The sequence below is a fragment of the Oncorhynchus nerka genome, unplaced genomic scaffold (assembly GCF_034236695.1).
Source record: "Oncorhynchus nerka isolate Pitt River unplaced genomic scaffold, Oner_Uvic_2.0 unplaced_scaffold_2372, whole genome shotgun sequence".
Taxonomy (NCBI): Eukaryota; Metazoa; Chordata; class Actinopteri; order Salmoniformes; family Salmonidae; genus Oncorhynchus; species Oncorhynchus nerka.
In genome coordinates this window covers 2,501-20,528 of record NW_027038924.1, presented here as the reverse complement: position 1 = coordinate 20,528, position 18,028 = coordinate 2,501, and the positions used below count along the sequence as shown (strand labels likewise).

Below are 18,028 nucleotides of genomic sequence, written 5' to 3'. Positions count from 1 at the left end.
ACAGCTACTACAGTTATTACAGCTACTACAGTTATTACAGCTACTACAGCTACTACAGTTACTACAGCTACTACAGTTATTACAGTTACTACAGTTATTACAGCTACTACAGTTACTACAGTTACTACAGCTACTACAGTTATTACAGCTACTACAGCTACTACAGTTACTACAGCTACTACAGTTATTACAGTTACTACAGTTATTACAGCTACTACAGTTACTACAGTTACTACAGTTATTACAGTTATTACAGCAGCTACAGCTACTACAGTTATTACAGCTACTACAGTTACTACAGTTACTACAGTTATTATAGCTACTACATCTACTACAGTTACTACAGTTATTACAGTAATTACAGTTACTACAGGTATTACAGTTACTACAGTTATTACAGTTATTACAGCTACTACAGCTACTACAGTTATTACAGTTATTACAGCTACTACAGTTACTACAGTTACTACAGTTATTATAGCTACTACATCTACTACAGTTACTACAGTTATTACAGTAATTACAGTTACTACAGGTATTACAGTTACTACAGTTATTACAGTTACTACAGGTATTACAGTTACTACAGGTATTACAGTTACTACAGTTATTACAGCTACTACAGTTATTACAGTTACTACAGGTATTACAGCTACTACAGCTACTACAGTTACTACAGTTATTATAGTTACTACAGTTACTACAGTTATTACAGCTACTACAGCTACTACAGTTATTACAGTTACTACAGGTATTACAGCTACTACAGTTATTATAGTTATTACAGCTACTACAGCTACTACAGTTATTACAGCTACTACAGTTACTACAGTTATTACAGCTACTACAGGTATTACAGTTACTACAGTTATTACAGCTACTACAGTTACTACAGTTACTACAGTTATTACAGCTACTACAGCTACTACAGTTATTACAGCTACTACAGTTACTACAGTTATTACAGTTACTACAGTTATTACAGCTACTACAGTTACTACAGTTACTACAGTTATTACAGCTACTACAGTTACTACAGTTATTACAGCTACTACAGTTACTACAGTTATTACAGCTACTACAGTTACTACAGTTATTACAGCTACTACAGTTATTACAGCTACTACAGCTATTACAGTTACTACAGCTACTACAGTTATTACAGCTACTACAGTTATTACAGCTACTACAGCTACTACAGCTACTACAGTTATTACAGCTACTACAGTTACTACAGCTACTACAGCTACTACAGTTATTACAGTTACTACAGTTACTACAGCTACTACAGTTATTACAGCTACTACAGTTATTACAGCTACTACAGTTATTACAGCTATTACAGTTACTACAGTTACTACAGTTATTACAGCTACTACAGCTACTACAGTTATTACAGTTACTACAGTTACTACAGGTATTACAGCTACTACAGCTACTACAGTTATTACAGTTACTACAGTTACTAGTTATTACAGCTACTACAGCTACTACAGTTATTACAGTTATTACAGCTACTACAGTTACTACAGCTACTACAGTTATTACAGCTACTACAGTTATTATAGTTACTACAGTTATTATAGCTACTACAGTTATTACAGCTACTACAGTTATTATAGTTATTACAGTTATTACAGCTACTACAGCTACTACAGTTACTACAGTTATTACAGCTACTACAGTTATTACAGCTACTACAGTTACTACAGTTATTACAGCTACTACAGTTATTACAGCTACTACAGTTATTATAGTTATTACAGTTACTACAGTTATTACAGCTACTACAGTTATTACAGCTACTACAGTTACTACAGTTATTACAGTTATTACAGCTACTACAGTTACTACAGTTATTACAGCTACTACAGTTATTACAGTTACTACAGTTATTACAGCTACTACAGTTATTACAGTTATTACAGCTACTACAGCTACTACAGTTATTACAGTTATTACAGCAGCTACAGTTACTACAGTTATTATAGTTATTACAGTTACTACAGTTACTACAGTTATTACAGCTACTACAGTTACTACAGTTATTACAGTTATTACAGCAGCTACAGCTACTACAGTTATTATAGTTATTACAGTTACTACAGTTATTACAGCTACTACAGTTATTACAGTTATTACAGCTACTACAGTTACTACAGTTATTACAGTTATTACAGCTACTACAGTTACTACAGTTATTACAGTTATTACAGCTACTACAGCTACTACAGTTACTACAGTTATTACAGCTACTACAGTTATTACAGCTACTACAGTTATTACAGTTATTACAGCTACTACAGTTATTACAGCTACTACAGTTACTACAGTTATTACAGTTACTACAGTTATTACAGTTATTACAGCTACTACAGCTACTACAGTTACTACAGTTATTACAGCTACTACAGTTATTACAGCTACTACAGTTATTACAGTTATTACAGCTACTACAGTTACTACAGTTATTACAGCTACTACAGTTATTACAGCTACTACAGTTATTACAGTTATTACAGCTACTACAGTTACTACAGTTATTACAGTTACTACAGTTACTACAGCTACTACAGTTATTACAGTTACTACAGTTATTACAGTTACTACAGCTACTACAGTTATTACAGTTACTACAGTTATTACAGTTACTACAGTTATTACAGCTACTACAGTTATTACAGTTACTACAGCTACTACAGCTACTACAGCTACTACAGTTATTACAGCTACTACAGTTATTACAGTTATTACAGTTACTACAGGTATTACAGCTACTACAGTTATTACAGCTACTACAGTTATTACAGCTACTACAGTTATTACAGCTACTACAGTTATTACAGCTACTACAGTTATTACAGCTACTACAGTTATTACAGTTACTACAGTTACTACAGTTATTACAGCTACTACAGCTACTACAGTTACTACAGTTATTACAGCTACTACAGTTATTACAGTTACTACAGTTATTACAGTTACTACAGTTATTACAGTTATTACAGTTATTACACCTACTACACATCTACAGCTACTACAACTATTCTACCTTAAACACATCTACACCTACTACAACTATTCTACCTTATACACATCTACAACTACTACAACTATTCTACCTACTACAACTATTCTACCTACTATACATCTACACCTACTACAGCTATTCTACCTAGTACACATCTACACCTACTACAACTATTCTACCTACTACAACTATTCTACCTTATACACATCTACACCTACTACAACTATTCTACCTACTACACATCTACACCTACTACAGCTATTCTACCTTATGCACATCTACACCTACTACACATCTACACCTACTACAACTATTCTACCTACTACACATCTACACCTACTACAGCTATTCTACCTTATACACATCTACAGCTACTACACATCTACACCTACTACAACTATTCTACCTACTACACATCTACACCTACTACACATCTACACCTACTACAACTATTCTACCTACTATACATCTACACCTACTACAGCTATTCTACCTTATACACATCTACACCTACTACAACTATTCTACCTTATACACATCTACAACTACTACACATCTACACCTACTACAGCTATTCTACCTTATACACATCTACACCTACTACAGCTATTCTACCTTATACACATCTACAACTACTACAACTATTCTACCGACTACACATCTACACCTACTACACATCTACACCTACTACAACTATTCTACCGACTACACATCTACACCTACTACACATCTACTACAACTATTCTACCTACTACACATCTACACCTACTACAACTATTCTACCTACTACACATCTACAACTACTACACATCTACAACTACTACAACTATTCTACCTACTACACATCTACAACTACTACAACTATTCTACCGACTACACATCTACACCTACTACACATCTACACCTACTACAACTATTCTACCGACTACACATCTACACCTACTACACATCTACTACAACTATTCTACCTACTACACATCTACACCTACTACAACTATTCTACCTACTACACATCTACACCTACTACACATCTACACCTACTACAACTATTCTACCGACTACACATCTACACCTACTACACATCTACACCTACTACAACTATTCTACCTACTACAACTATTCTACCTACTACACATCTACAACTACTACAACTATTCTACCGACTACACATCTACACCTACTACAACTATTCTACCGACTACACATCTACACCTACTACACATCTACACCTACTACAACTATTCTACCTACTACAACTATTCTACCTACTACACATCTACAACTACTACAACTATTCTACCGACTACACATCTACACCTACTACAACTATTCTACCTACTACAACTATTCTACCTTATACACATCTACACCTACTACAGCTATTCTACCTTATACACATCTACACCTACTACACATCTACAACTACTACAACTATTCTACCTACTACACATCTACACCTACTACAACTATTCTACCTACTACAACTATTCTACCTACTACACATCTACAGCTACTACAACTATTCTACCTTAAACACATCTACACCTACTACAACTATTCTACCTTATACACATCTACAACTACTACAACTATTCTACCTACTACAACTATTCTACCTACTATACATCTACACCTACTACAGCTATTCTACCTAGTACACATCTACACCTACTACAACTATTCTACCTACTACAACTATTCTACCTTATACACATCTACACCTACTACAACTATTCTACCTACTACACATCTACACCTACTACAGCTATTCTACCTTATACACATCTACACCTACTACACATCTACACCTACTACAGCTATTCTACCTTATACACATCTACACCTACTACAACTATTCTACCTTATACACATCTACAACTACTACACATCTACACCTACTACAGCTATTCTACCTTATACACATCTACACCTACTACAGCTATTCTACCTTATACACATCTACAACTACTACAACTATTCTACCGACTACACATCTACACCTACTACACATCTACACCTACTACAACTATTCTACCGACTACACATCTACACCTACTACACATCTACTACAACTATTCTACCTACTACACATCTACACCTACTACAACTATTCTACCTACTACACATCTACACCTACTACACATCTACACCTACTACAACTATTCTACCGACTACACATCTACACCTACTACACATCTACACCTACTACAACTATTCTACCTACTACAACTATTCTACCTACTACACATCTACAACTACTACAACTATTCTACCGACTACACATCTACACCTACTACACATCTACACCTACTACAACTATTCTACCTACTACACATCTACACCTACTACAACTATTCTACCTACTACAACTATTCTACCTTATACACATCTACACCTACTACAGCTATTCTACCTTATACACATCTACACCTACTACACATCTACAGCTACTACAACTATTCTACCTTAAACACATCTACACCTACTACAACTATTCTACCTTATACACATCTACAACTACTACAACTATTCTACCTACTACAACTATTCTACCTACTATACATCTACACCTACTACAGCTATTCTACCTAGTACACATCTACACCTACTACAACTATTCTACCTACTACAACTATTCTACCTTATACACATCTACACCTACTACAACTATTCTACCTACTACACATCTACACCTACTACAGCTATTCTACCTTATGCACATCTACACCTACTACACATCTACACCTACTACAACTATTCTACCTACTACACATCTACACCTACTACAGCTATTCTACCTTATACACATCTACAGCTACTACACATCTACACCTACTACAACTATTCTACCTACTACACATCTACACCTACTACACATCTACACCTACTACAACTATTCTACCTACTATACATCTACACCTACTACAGCTATTCTACCTTATACACATCTACACCTACTACAACTATTCTACCTTATACACATCTACAACTACTACACATCTACACCTACTACAGCTATTCTACCTTATACACATCTACAACTACTACAACTATTCTACCGACTACACATCTACACCTACTACACATCTACACCTACTACAACTATTCTACCCGACTACACATCTACACCTACTACACATCTACTACAACTATTCTACCTACTACACATCTACACCTACTACAACTATTCTACCTACTACATCTACAACTACTACACATCTACAACTACTACAACTATTCTACCTACTATACACACATCTACAACTACTACAACTATTCTACCGACTACACATCTACACCTACTACACATCTACACCTACTACAACTATTCTACCGACTACACATCTACACCTACTACACATCTACTACAACTATTCTACCTACTACACATCTACACCTACTACAACTATTCTACCTACTACACATCTCACACCTACTACACATCTACACCTACTACAAACTATTCTACCCCGACTACACATCTACACCTACTACACATCTACACCTACTACAACTATTCTACCTACTACAACTATTCTACCTACTACACATCTACAACTACTACAACTATTCTACCGACTACACATCTACACCTACTACAACTATTCTACCTACTACAACTATTCTACCTTATACACATCTACACCTACTACAGCTATTCTACCTTATACACATCTACACCTACTACACATCTACAACTACTACAACTATTCTACCTACTACACATCTACACCTACTACAACCATTCTACCTACTACAACTATTCTACCTACTACACATCTACAGCTACTACTACTATTCTACCTTAAACACATCTACACCTACTACAACTATTCTACCTTATACACATCTACAACTACTACAACTATTCTACCTACTACAACTATTCTACCTACTATACATCTACACCTACTACAGCTATTCTACCTAGTACACATCTACACCTACTACAACTATTCTACCTACTACAACTATTCTACCTTATACACATCTACACCTACTACAACTATTCTACCTACTACACATCTACACCTACTACAGCTATTCTACCTTATACACATCTACACCTACTACACATCTACACCTACTACAGCTATTCTACCTTATACACATCTACACCTACTACAACTATTCTACCTTATACACATCTACAACTACTACACATCTACACCTACTACAGCTATTCTACCTTATACACATCTACACCTACTACAGCTATTCTACCTTATACACATCTACAACTACTACAACTATTCTACCGACTACACATCTACACCTACTACACATCTACACCTACTACAACTATTCTACCGACTACACATCTACACCTACTACACATCTACTACAACTATTCTACCTACTACACATCTACACCTACTACAACTATTCTACCTACTACACATCTACACCTACTACACATCTACACCTACTACAACTATTCTACCGACTACACATCTACACCTACTACACATCTACACCTACTACAACTATTCTACCTACTACAACTATTCACCTACTACACATCTACAACTACTACAACTATTCTACCCATACACATCTACACCTACTACACATCTACACCTACTACAACTATTCTACCTACTACACATCTACACCTACTACAACTATTCTACCTACTACAACTATTCTACCTTATACACATCTACACCTACTACAGCTATTCTACCTTAAACACATCTACACCTACTACAACTATTCTACCTACTATACATCTACACCTACTACAGCTATTCTACCTAGTACACATCTACACCTACTACAACTATTCTACCTACTACAACTATTCTACCTTATACACATCTACACCTACTACAACTATTCTACCTACTACACATCTACACCTACTACAGCTATTCTACCTTATACACATCTACACCTACTACACATCTACACCTACTACAGCTATTCTACCTTATACACATCTACACCTACTACAACTATTCTACCTTATACACATCTACACCTACTACAACTATTCTACCTTATACACATCTACACCTACTACAACTATTCTACCTTATACACATCTACACCTACTACAACTATTCTACCTACTACACATCTACACCTACTACAACTATTCTACCTACTACACATCTACACCTACTACAACTATTCTACCTACTACACATCTACACCTACTACAACTATTCTACCTACTACACATCTACACCTACTACAACTATTCTACCTACTACACATCTACACCTACTACAACTATTCTACCTTATACACATCTACAGCTACTACACATCTACACCTACTACAACTATTCTACCTTATACACATCTACAGCTACTACACATCTACACCTACTACAACTATGCTACCTTGTACACATCTACACCTACTACACATCTACACCTACTACACATCTACACCTACTACAACTATTCTACCTACTACAACTATTCTACCTACTACACATCTACACCTACTACAACTATTCTACCTACTACACATCTACACCTACTTCAACTATTCTACCTACTACAACTATTCTACCTTGTACACATCTACACCTACTACACATCTACACCTACTACAACTATTCTACCTTATACACATCTACACCTACTACACATCTACACCTACTACAACTATTCTACCTACTACACATCTACACCTACTACAACTATTCTACCTACTACACATCTACACCTACTTCAACTATTCTACCTACTACAACTATTCTACCTTGTACACATCTACAACTACTACACATCTACACCTACTACACATCTACACCTACTTCAACTATTCTACCTACTACAACTATTCTACCTTGTACACATCTACAACTACTACACATCTACACCTACTACAACTATTCTACCTTATACACATCTACACCTACTACAACTATTCTACCTTATACACATCTACAACTACTACACCTATTCTACCTTATACACATCTACAGCTACTACACATCTACACCTACTACAACTATTCTACCTACTACACATCTACACCTACTACACATCTACACCTACTACAACTATTCTACCTACTACACATCTACAACTACTACACCTATTCTACCTTATACACATCTACAGCTACTACACATCTACACCTACTACAACTATTCTACCTACTACACATCTACACCTACTACACATCTACACCTACTACAACTATTCTACCTACTATACATCTACACCTACTACAGCTATTCTACCTTATACACATCTACACCTACTACAACTATTCTACCTTATACACATCTACAACTACTACACATCTACACCTACTACAGCTATTCTACCTTATACACATCTACAACTACTACACATCTACACCTACTACAGCTATTCTACTTATACACATCTACACCTACTACAACTATTCTACCTTATACACATCTACAACTACTACACATCTACAACTACTACAACTATTCTACCGACTACACATCTACACCTACTACACATCTACACCTACTACAACTATTCTACCGACTACACATCTACACCTACTACACATCTACTACAACTATTCTACCTACTACACATCTACACCTACTACAACTATTCTACCTACTACACATCTACACCTACTACAACTATTCTACCTTATACACATCTACAGCTACTACACATCTACACCTACTACACATCTACACCTACTACAACTATTCTACCTTATACACATCTACAACTACTACACCTATTCTACCTTATACACATCTACAGCTACTACACATCTACACCTACTACAACTATTCTACCTACTACACATCTACACCTACTACACATCTACACCTACTACAACTATTCTACCTACTACACATCTACACCTACTACAACTATTCTACCTACTACAACTATTCTACCTTATACACATCTACACCTACTACAGCTATTCTACCTTAAACACATCTACACCTACTACAACTATTCTACCTACTATACATCTACACCTACTACAGCTATTCTACCTAGTACACATCTACACCTACTACAACTATTCTACCTACTACAACTATTCTACCTTATACACATCTACACCTACTACAACTATTCTACCTACTACACATCTACACCTACTACAGCTATTCTACCTTATACACATCTACACCTACTACACATCTACACCTACTACAGCTATTCTACCTTATACACATCTACACCTACTACAACTATTCTACCTTATACACATCTACACCTACTACAACTATTCTACCTTATACACATCTACACCTACTACAACTATTCTACCTTATACACATCTACACCTACTACAACTATTCTACCTACTACACATCTACACCTACTACAACTATTCTACCTACTACACATCTACACCTACTACAACTATTCTACCTACTACACATCTACACCTACTACAACTATTCTACCTACTACACATCTACACCTACTACAACTATTCTACCTACTACACATCTACACCTACTACAACTATTCTACCTTATACACATCTACAGCTACTACACATCTACACCTACTACAACTATTCTACCTTATACACATCTACAGCTACTACACATCTACACCTACTACAACTATTCTACCTTGTACACATCTACACCTACTACACATCTACACCTACTACACATCTACACCTACTACAACTATTCTACCTACTAAAATATTTCTCCTACTTAACACACCTACACTACTACAACTAATTCTACCTACTACAACATTCTACCTTGTACACATCTACACCTACTACACATCTACACCTACTACAACTATTCTACCTTATACACATCTACACCTACTACACATCTACACCTACTACAACTATTCTACCTACTACACATCTACACCTACTACAACTATTCTACCTACTACACATTTCTACACCTACTTCAACTATTCTACCTACTACAACTATTCTACCTTGTACATATCTACAACTTGGCACATCTACACCTACTACACATCTACACCTACTTCAACTATTCTACCTACTACAACTATTCTACCTTGTACACATCTACAACTACTACACATCTACACCTACTACACATCTACACCTACTACAACTATTCTACCTTATACACATCTACACCTACTACAACTATTCTACCTTATACACATCTACAACTACTACACCTATTCTACCTTTATACACATCTACAGCTACTACACATCTACACCTACTACAACTATTCTACCTACTACACATCTACACCTACTACACATCTACACCTACTACAACTATTCTACCTACTACACATCTACAACTACTACACCTATTCTACCTTATACACATCTACAGCTACTACACATCTACACCTACTACAACTATTCTACCTACTACACATCTACACCTACTACACATCTACACCTACTACAACTATTCTACCTACTATACATCTACACCTACTACAGCTATTCTACCTTATACACATCTACACCTACTACAACTATTCTACCTTATACACATCTACAACTACTACACATCTACACCTACTACAGCTATTCTACCTTATACACATCTACACCTACTACAGCTATTCTACCTTATACACATCTACAACTACTACACATCTACACCTACTACAGCTATTCTACCTACTACACATCTACACCTACTACAACTATTCTACCTACTATACATCTACACCTACTACAGCTATTCTACTTATACACATCTACACCTACTACAACTATTCTACCTACTACACATCTACACCTACTACAACTATTCTACCTACTACACATCTACACCTACTACAACTATTCTACCTTATACACATCTACAACTACTACACATCTACACCTACTACAGCTATTCTACCTTATACACATCTACACCTACTACACATCTACTACAACTATTCTACCTACTACACATCTACACCTACTACAGCTATTCTACCTTATACACATCTACACCTACTACAACTATTCTACCTTATACACATCTACAACTACTACACATCTACACCTACTACAGCTATTCTACCTTATACACATCTACACCTACTACACATCTACTACAACTATTCTACCTACTACACATCTACACCTACTACAACTATTCTACCGACTACACATCTACACCTACTACACATCTACTACAACTATTCTACCTACTACACATCTACACCTACTACAACTATTCTACCTACTACACATCTACACCTACTACAACTATTCTACCTTATACACATCTACAGCTACTACACATCTACACCTACTACACATCTACACCTACTACAACTATTCTACCTACTACAACTATTCTACCTACTACACATCTACAACTACTACAACTATTCTACCGACTACACATCTACACCTACTACACATCTACACCTACTACAACTATTCTACCTACTACACATCTACACCTACTACAACTATTCTACCTACTACAACTATTCTACCTTATACACATCTACACCTACTACAGCTATTCTACCTTATACACATCTACACCTACTACACATCTACAACTACTACAACTATTCTACCTACTACACATCTACAGCTACTACAACTATTCTACCTTAAACACATCTACACCTACTACAACTATTCTACCTTATACACATCTACAACTACTACAACTATTCTACCTACTACAACTATTCTACCTACTACACATCTACAGCTACTACAACTATTCTACCTTAAACACATCTACACCTACTACACATCTACACCTACTACAGCTATTCTACCTTATACACATCTACACCTACTACACATCTACAACTACTACAACTATTCTACCTACTACACATCTACAGCTACTACAACTATTCTACCTTAAACACATCTACACCTACTACAACTATTCTACCTTATACACATCTACAACTACTACAACTATTCTACCTACTACAACTATTCTACCTACTACACATCTACAGCTACTACAACTATTCTACCTTAAACACATCTACACCTACTACAACTATTCTACCTACTACACATCTACAGCTACTACAACTATTCTACCTTAAACACATCTACACCTACTACAGCTATTCTACCTTATACACATCTACACCTACTACACATCTACACCTACTACAGCTATTCTACCTTATACACATCTACACCTACTACACATCTACACCTACTACAGCTATTCTACCTTATACACATCTACACCTACTACAACTATTCTACCTTATACACATCTACAACTACTACACATCTACACCCCACAGCTATTCTACCTTATACACATCTACACCTACTACAGCTATTCTAATTATACACATCTACAACTACTACACATCTACAACTACTACAACTATTCTACCCCACTACACATCTACACCTACTACACATCTACACCTACTACAACTATTCTACCGACTACACATCTACACCTACTACACATCTACTACAACTATTCTACCTACTACACATCTACACCTACTACAACTATTCTACCACTACACATCTACACCTTACCACATCTACACCTACTACAACTATTCCCACCGACTCACACATCTACACCTACTACACATCTACACCTACTACAACTATTCTACCTACTACAACTATTCTACCTACTACACATCTACAACTACTACAACTATTCTACCGACTACACATCTACACCTACTACACATCTACACCTACTACAACTATTCTACCTACTACACATCTACACCTACTACAACTATTCTACCTACTACAACTATTCTACCTTATACACATCTACACCTACTACAGCTATTCTACCTTAAACACATCTACACCTACTACAACTATTCTACCTACTATACATCTACACCTACTACAGCTATTCTACCTACTACAACTATTCTACCTTATACACATCTACACCTACTACAACTATTCTACCTACTACAACTATTCTACCTTATACACATCTACACCTACTACAACTATTCTACCTACTACACATCTACACCTACTACAGCTATTCTACCTTATACACATCTACACCTACTACACATCTACACCTACTACAGCTATTCTACCTTATACACATCTACACCTACTACAACTATTCTACCTTATACACATCTACACCTACTACAACTATTCTACCTTATACACATCTACACCTACTACAACTATTCTACCTACTACACATCTACACCTACTACAACTATTCTACCTACTACACATCTACACCTACTACAACTATTCTACCTACTACACATCTACACCTACTACAACTATTCTACCTACTACACATCTACACCTACTACAACTATTCTACCTTATACACATCTACAGCTACTACACATCTACACCTACTACAACTATTCTACCTTATACACATCTACAGCTACTACACATCTACACCTACTACAACTATTCTACCTACTACAACTATTCTACCTTGTACACATCTACACCTACTACACATCTACACCTACTACAACTATTCTACCTACTACAACTATTCTACCTACTACACATCTACAGCTACTACAACTATTCTACCTACTACACATCTACACCTACTTCAACTATTCTACCTACTACAACTATTCTACCTTGTACACATCTACAACTACTACACATCTACACCTACTACAACTATTCTACCTACTACACATCTACAACTACTACACATCTACACCTACTACAACTATTCTACCTACTACAACTATTCTACCTACTACACATCTACACCTACTACACATCTACACCTACTACAACTATTCTACCTACTACACATCTACAACTACTACAACTATTCTACCTACTACACATCTACACCTACTACAACTATTCTACCTACTACACATCTACACCTACTACACATCTACAACTATTCTACCTTGTACACATCTACACCTACTACACATCTACACCTACTACAACTATTCTACCTACTACACATCTACAACTACTACAACTATTCTACCTACTACAACTATTCTACCTACTACACATCTACACCTACTACAACTATTCTACCTACTACACATCTACAACTACTACAACTATTCTACCTACTACATCTATTCTACCTACTACACATCTACACCTACTACAACTATTCTACCTACTACACATCTACACCTACTACACATCTACAACTATTCTACCTTGTACACATCTACAACTACTACACATCTACAACTACTACACATCTACACCTACTACAACTATTCTACCTACTACACATCTACACCTACTACAACTATTTTACCTACTACACATCTACAACTATTCTACCTTGTACACATCTACACCTACTACACATCTACACCTACTACAACTATTCTACCTTATACACATCTACACCTACTACACATCTACACCTACTACAACTATTCTACCTTATACACATCTACACCTACTACACATCTACAACTACTACAACTATTCTACCTACTACACATCTACAACTACTACACATCTACACCTACTACAACTATTCTACCTACTACACATCTACACCTACTACACATCTACACCTACTACACATCTACACCTACTACACATCTACACCTACTACAACTATTCTACCTTATACACATCTACACCTACTACACATCTGCACCTACTACAACTATTCTACCTTATACACATCTACACCTACTACACATCTACACCTACTACAACTATTCTACCTACTACACATCTACACCTACTACAACTATTCTACCTTATACACATCTACAACTACTACAGCTATTCTACAACTACTACACATCTACACCTACTACACATCTACACCTACTACAACTATTCTACCTACTACACATCTACACCTACTACAACTATTCTACCTACTACACATCTACACCTACTACAGCTATTCTACCTTATACACATCTACACCTACTACACATCTACACCTACTACAACTATTCTACCTTATACACATCTACACCTACTACACATCTACACCTACTACAGCTATTCTACAACTACTACACATCTACACCTACTACAACTATTCTACCTTATACACATCTACAACTACTACACATCTACACCTACTACAGCTATTCTACCTACTACACATCTACACCTACTACACATCTACACCTACTACAACTATTCTACCTTATACACATACACCTACTACAACTATTCTACCTACTACACATCTACACCTACTACAACTATTCTACCTACTACAGCTATTCTACCTTATACACATCTACACCTACTACACATCTACACCTACTACAACTATTCTACCTTATACACATCTACACCTACTACACATCTACACCTACTACAACTATTCTACCTACTACACATCTACACCTACTACAACTATTCTACCTACTATACATCTACACCTACTACAGCTATTCTACAACTACTACACATCTACACCTACTACAACTATTCTACCTTATACACATCTACACCTACTACAACTTTTCTACCTACTACACATCTACACCTACTACAGCTATTCTACCTACTACACATCTACAACTACTACAACTATTCTACCTACTACAACTATTCTACCTACTACACATCTACACCTACTACACATCTACACCTACTACAGCTATTCTACCTACTACACATCTACACCTACTACAGCTATTCTACCTTATACACATCTACACCTACTACAACTATTCTACCTACTACACATCTACACCTACTACACATCTACACCTACTACAACTATTCTACCTACTACACATCTACACCTACTACAACTATTCTACCTACTACACATCTACACCTACTACAGCTATTATACCTTATACACATCTACACCTACTACAACTATTCTACCTACTACACATCTACACCTACTACAACTATTCTACCTTATACACATCTACACCTACTACAACTATTCTACCTACTACACATCTACACCTACTACAACTATTCTACCTTATACACATCTACAACTACTACACATCTACACCTACTACAACTTCTCTACCTACTACACATCTACACCTACTACAACTATTCTACCTACTACAACTATTCTACCTACTACACATCTACACCTACTACACATCTACACCTACTACAGCTATTCTACCTACTACACATCTAAACCTACTACACATCTACACCTACTACAACTATTCTACCTTATACACATCTACAGCTACTACACATCTACACCTACTACAACTTCTACCTACTACACATCTACACCTACTACACATCTACACCTACTACAACTATTCTACCTACTACACATCTACACCTACTACAACTATTCCACCTACTACACATCTACACCTACTACAACTATTCTACCTACTACACATCTACACCTACCACAGCTGCTACAGCTGCACATAGAGAGAATTGGTTTGAGGACCAAAATGTAATTGAGATCCAGTCGTGTTTTCAACCTTCTTCTCCCTCTTTTTCTCTCTGTCAGCTGATAGGTCGAGGCCGGTACGGCCCGGTGCTCTGTGGTTCTGTTGGACGAGCGACAGGTGGCTGTGAAGGTGTTCAGCTCAGCCAATCGGCAGAACTTCCTGAACGAGTGTTCCATTTATTGTCTCCTGCTGGAGCATGACAACATCGCACACTTCATCGCTGCCACGAACGGCTGGGGGCCGAGGGCCGTGTGGAGTACCTTCTGGTCATGGAGTACTACCCCCACGTGGTACCTTCTACTGGGTTCTACTGTTCTAGACGGCTGGGGGCCGAGGGCCGAGTGGAGTCTTCTGGTCATGGAGTACTACCCCACATAAGTACCTTCTACTGGTTCCACTGGTCCCAGACGGCTGGGGGCCGAGGGGCCGAGGGAGTACCTTCTGGTCATGGAGTACTACCCCACGTAAGTACCTTCTACTGGGTTCTACTGGTCCCAGACGGCTGGGGGCCGAGGGCCGAGTGGGGTACCTTCTGGTCATGGAGTACTACCCCACGTAAGTACCTTCTACTGGGTTCTACTGGTCCCAGGCGGCTGGGGGCCGGGCCGAGTGGAGTACCTTCTGGTCATGGAGTACTACCCCACGTAAGTACCTTCTACTGGGTTCTACTGGTTCCAGACAGCTGGGGGCCGAGTGGGTACTTTCTACTGGATTTGATTGTTCCA

At 36.9% G+C, this 18,028-nt stretch overlaps 1 pseudogene; it reads left to right on the top strand.

The window, feature by feature from the left end:
- Positions 1 to 18,028, top strand: part of LOC135567207 (bone morphogenetic protein receptor type-2-like) — a 29,759-nt pseudogene that overhangs the window by 10,077 nt on the left and 1,654 nt on the right.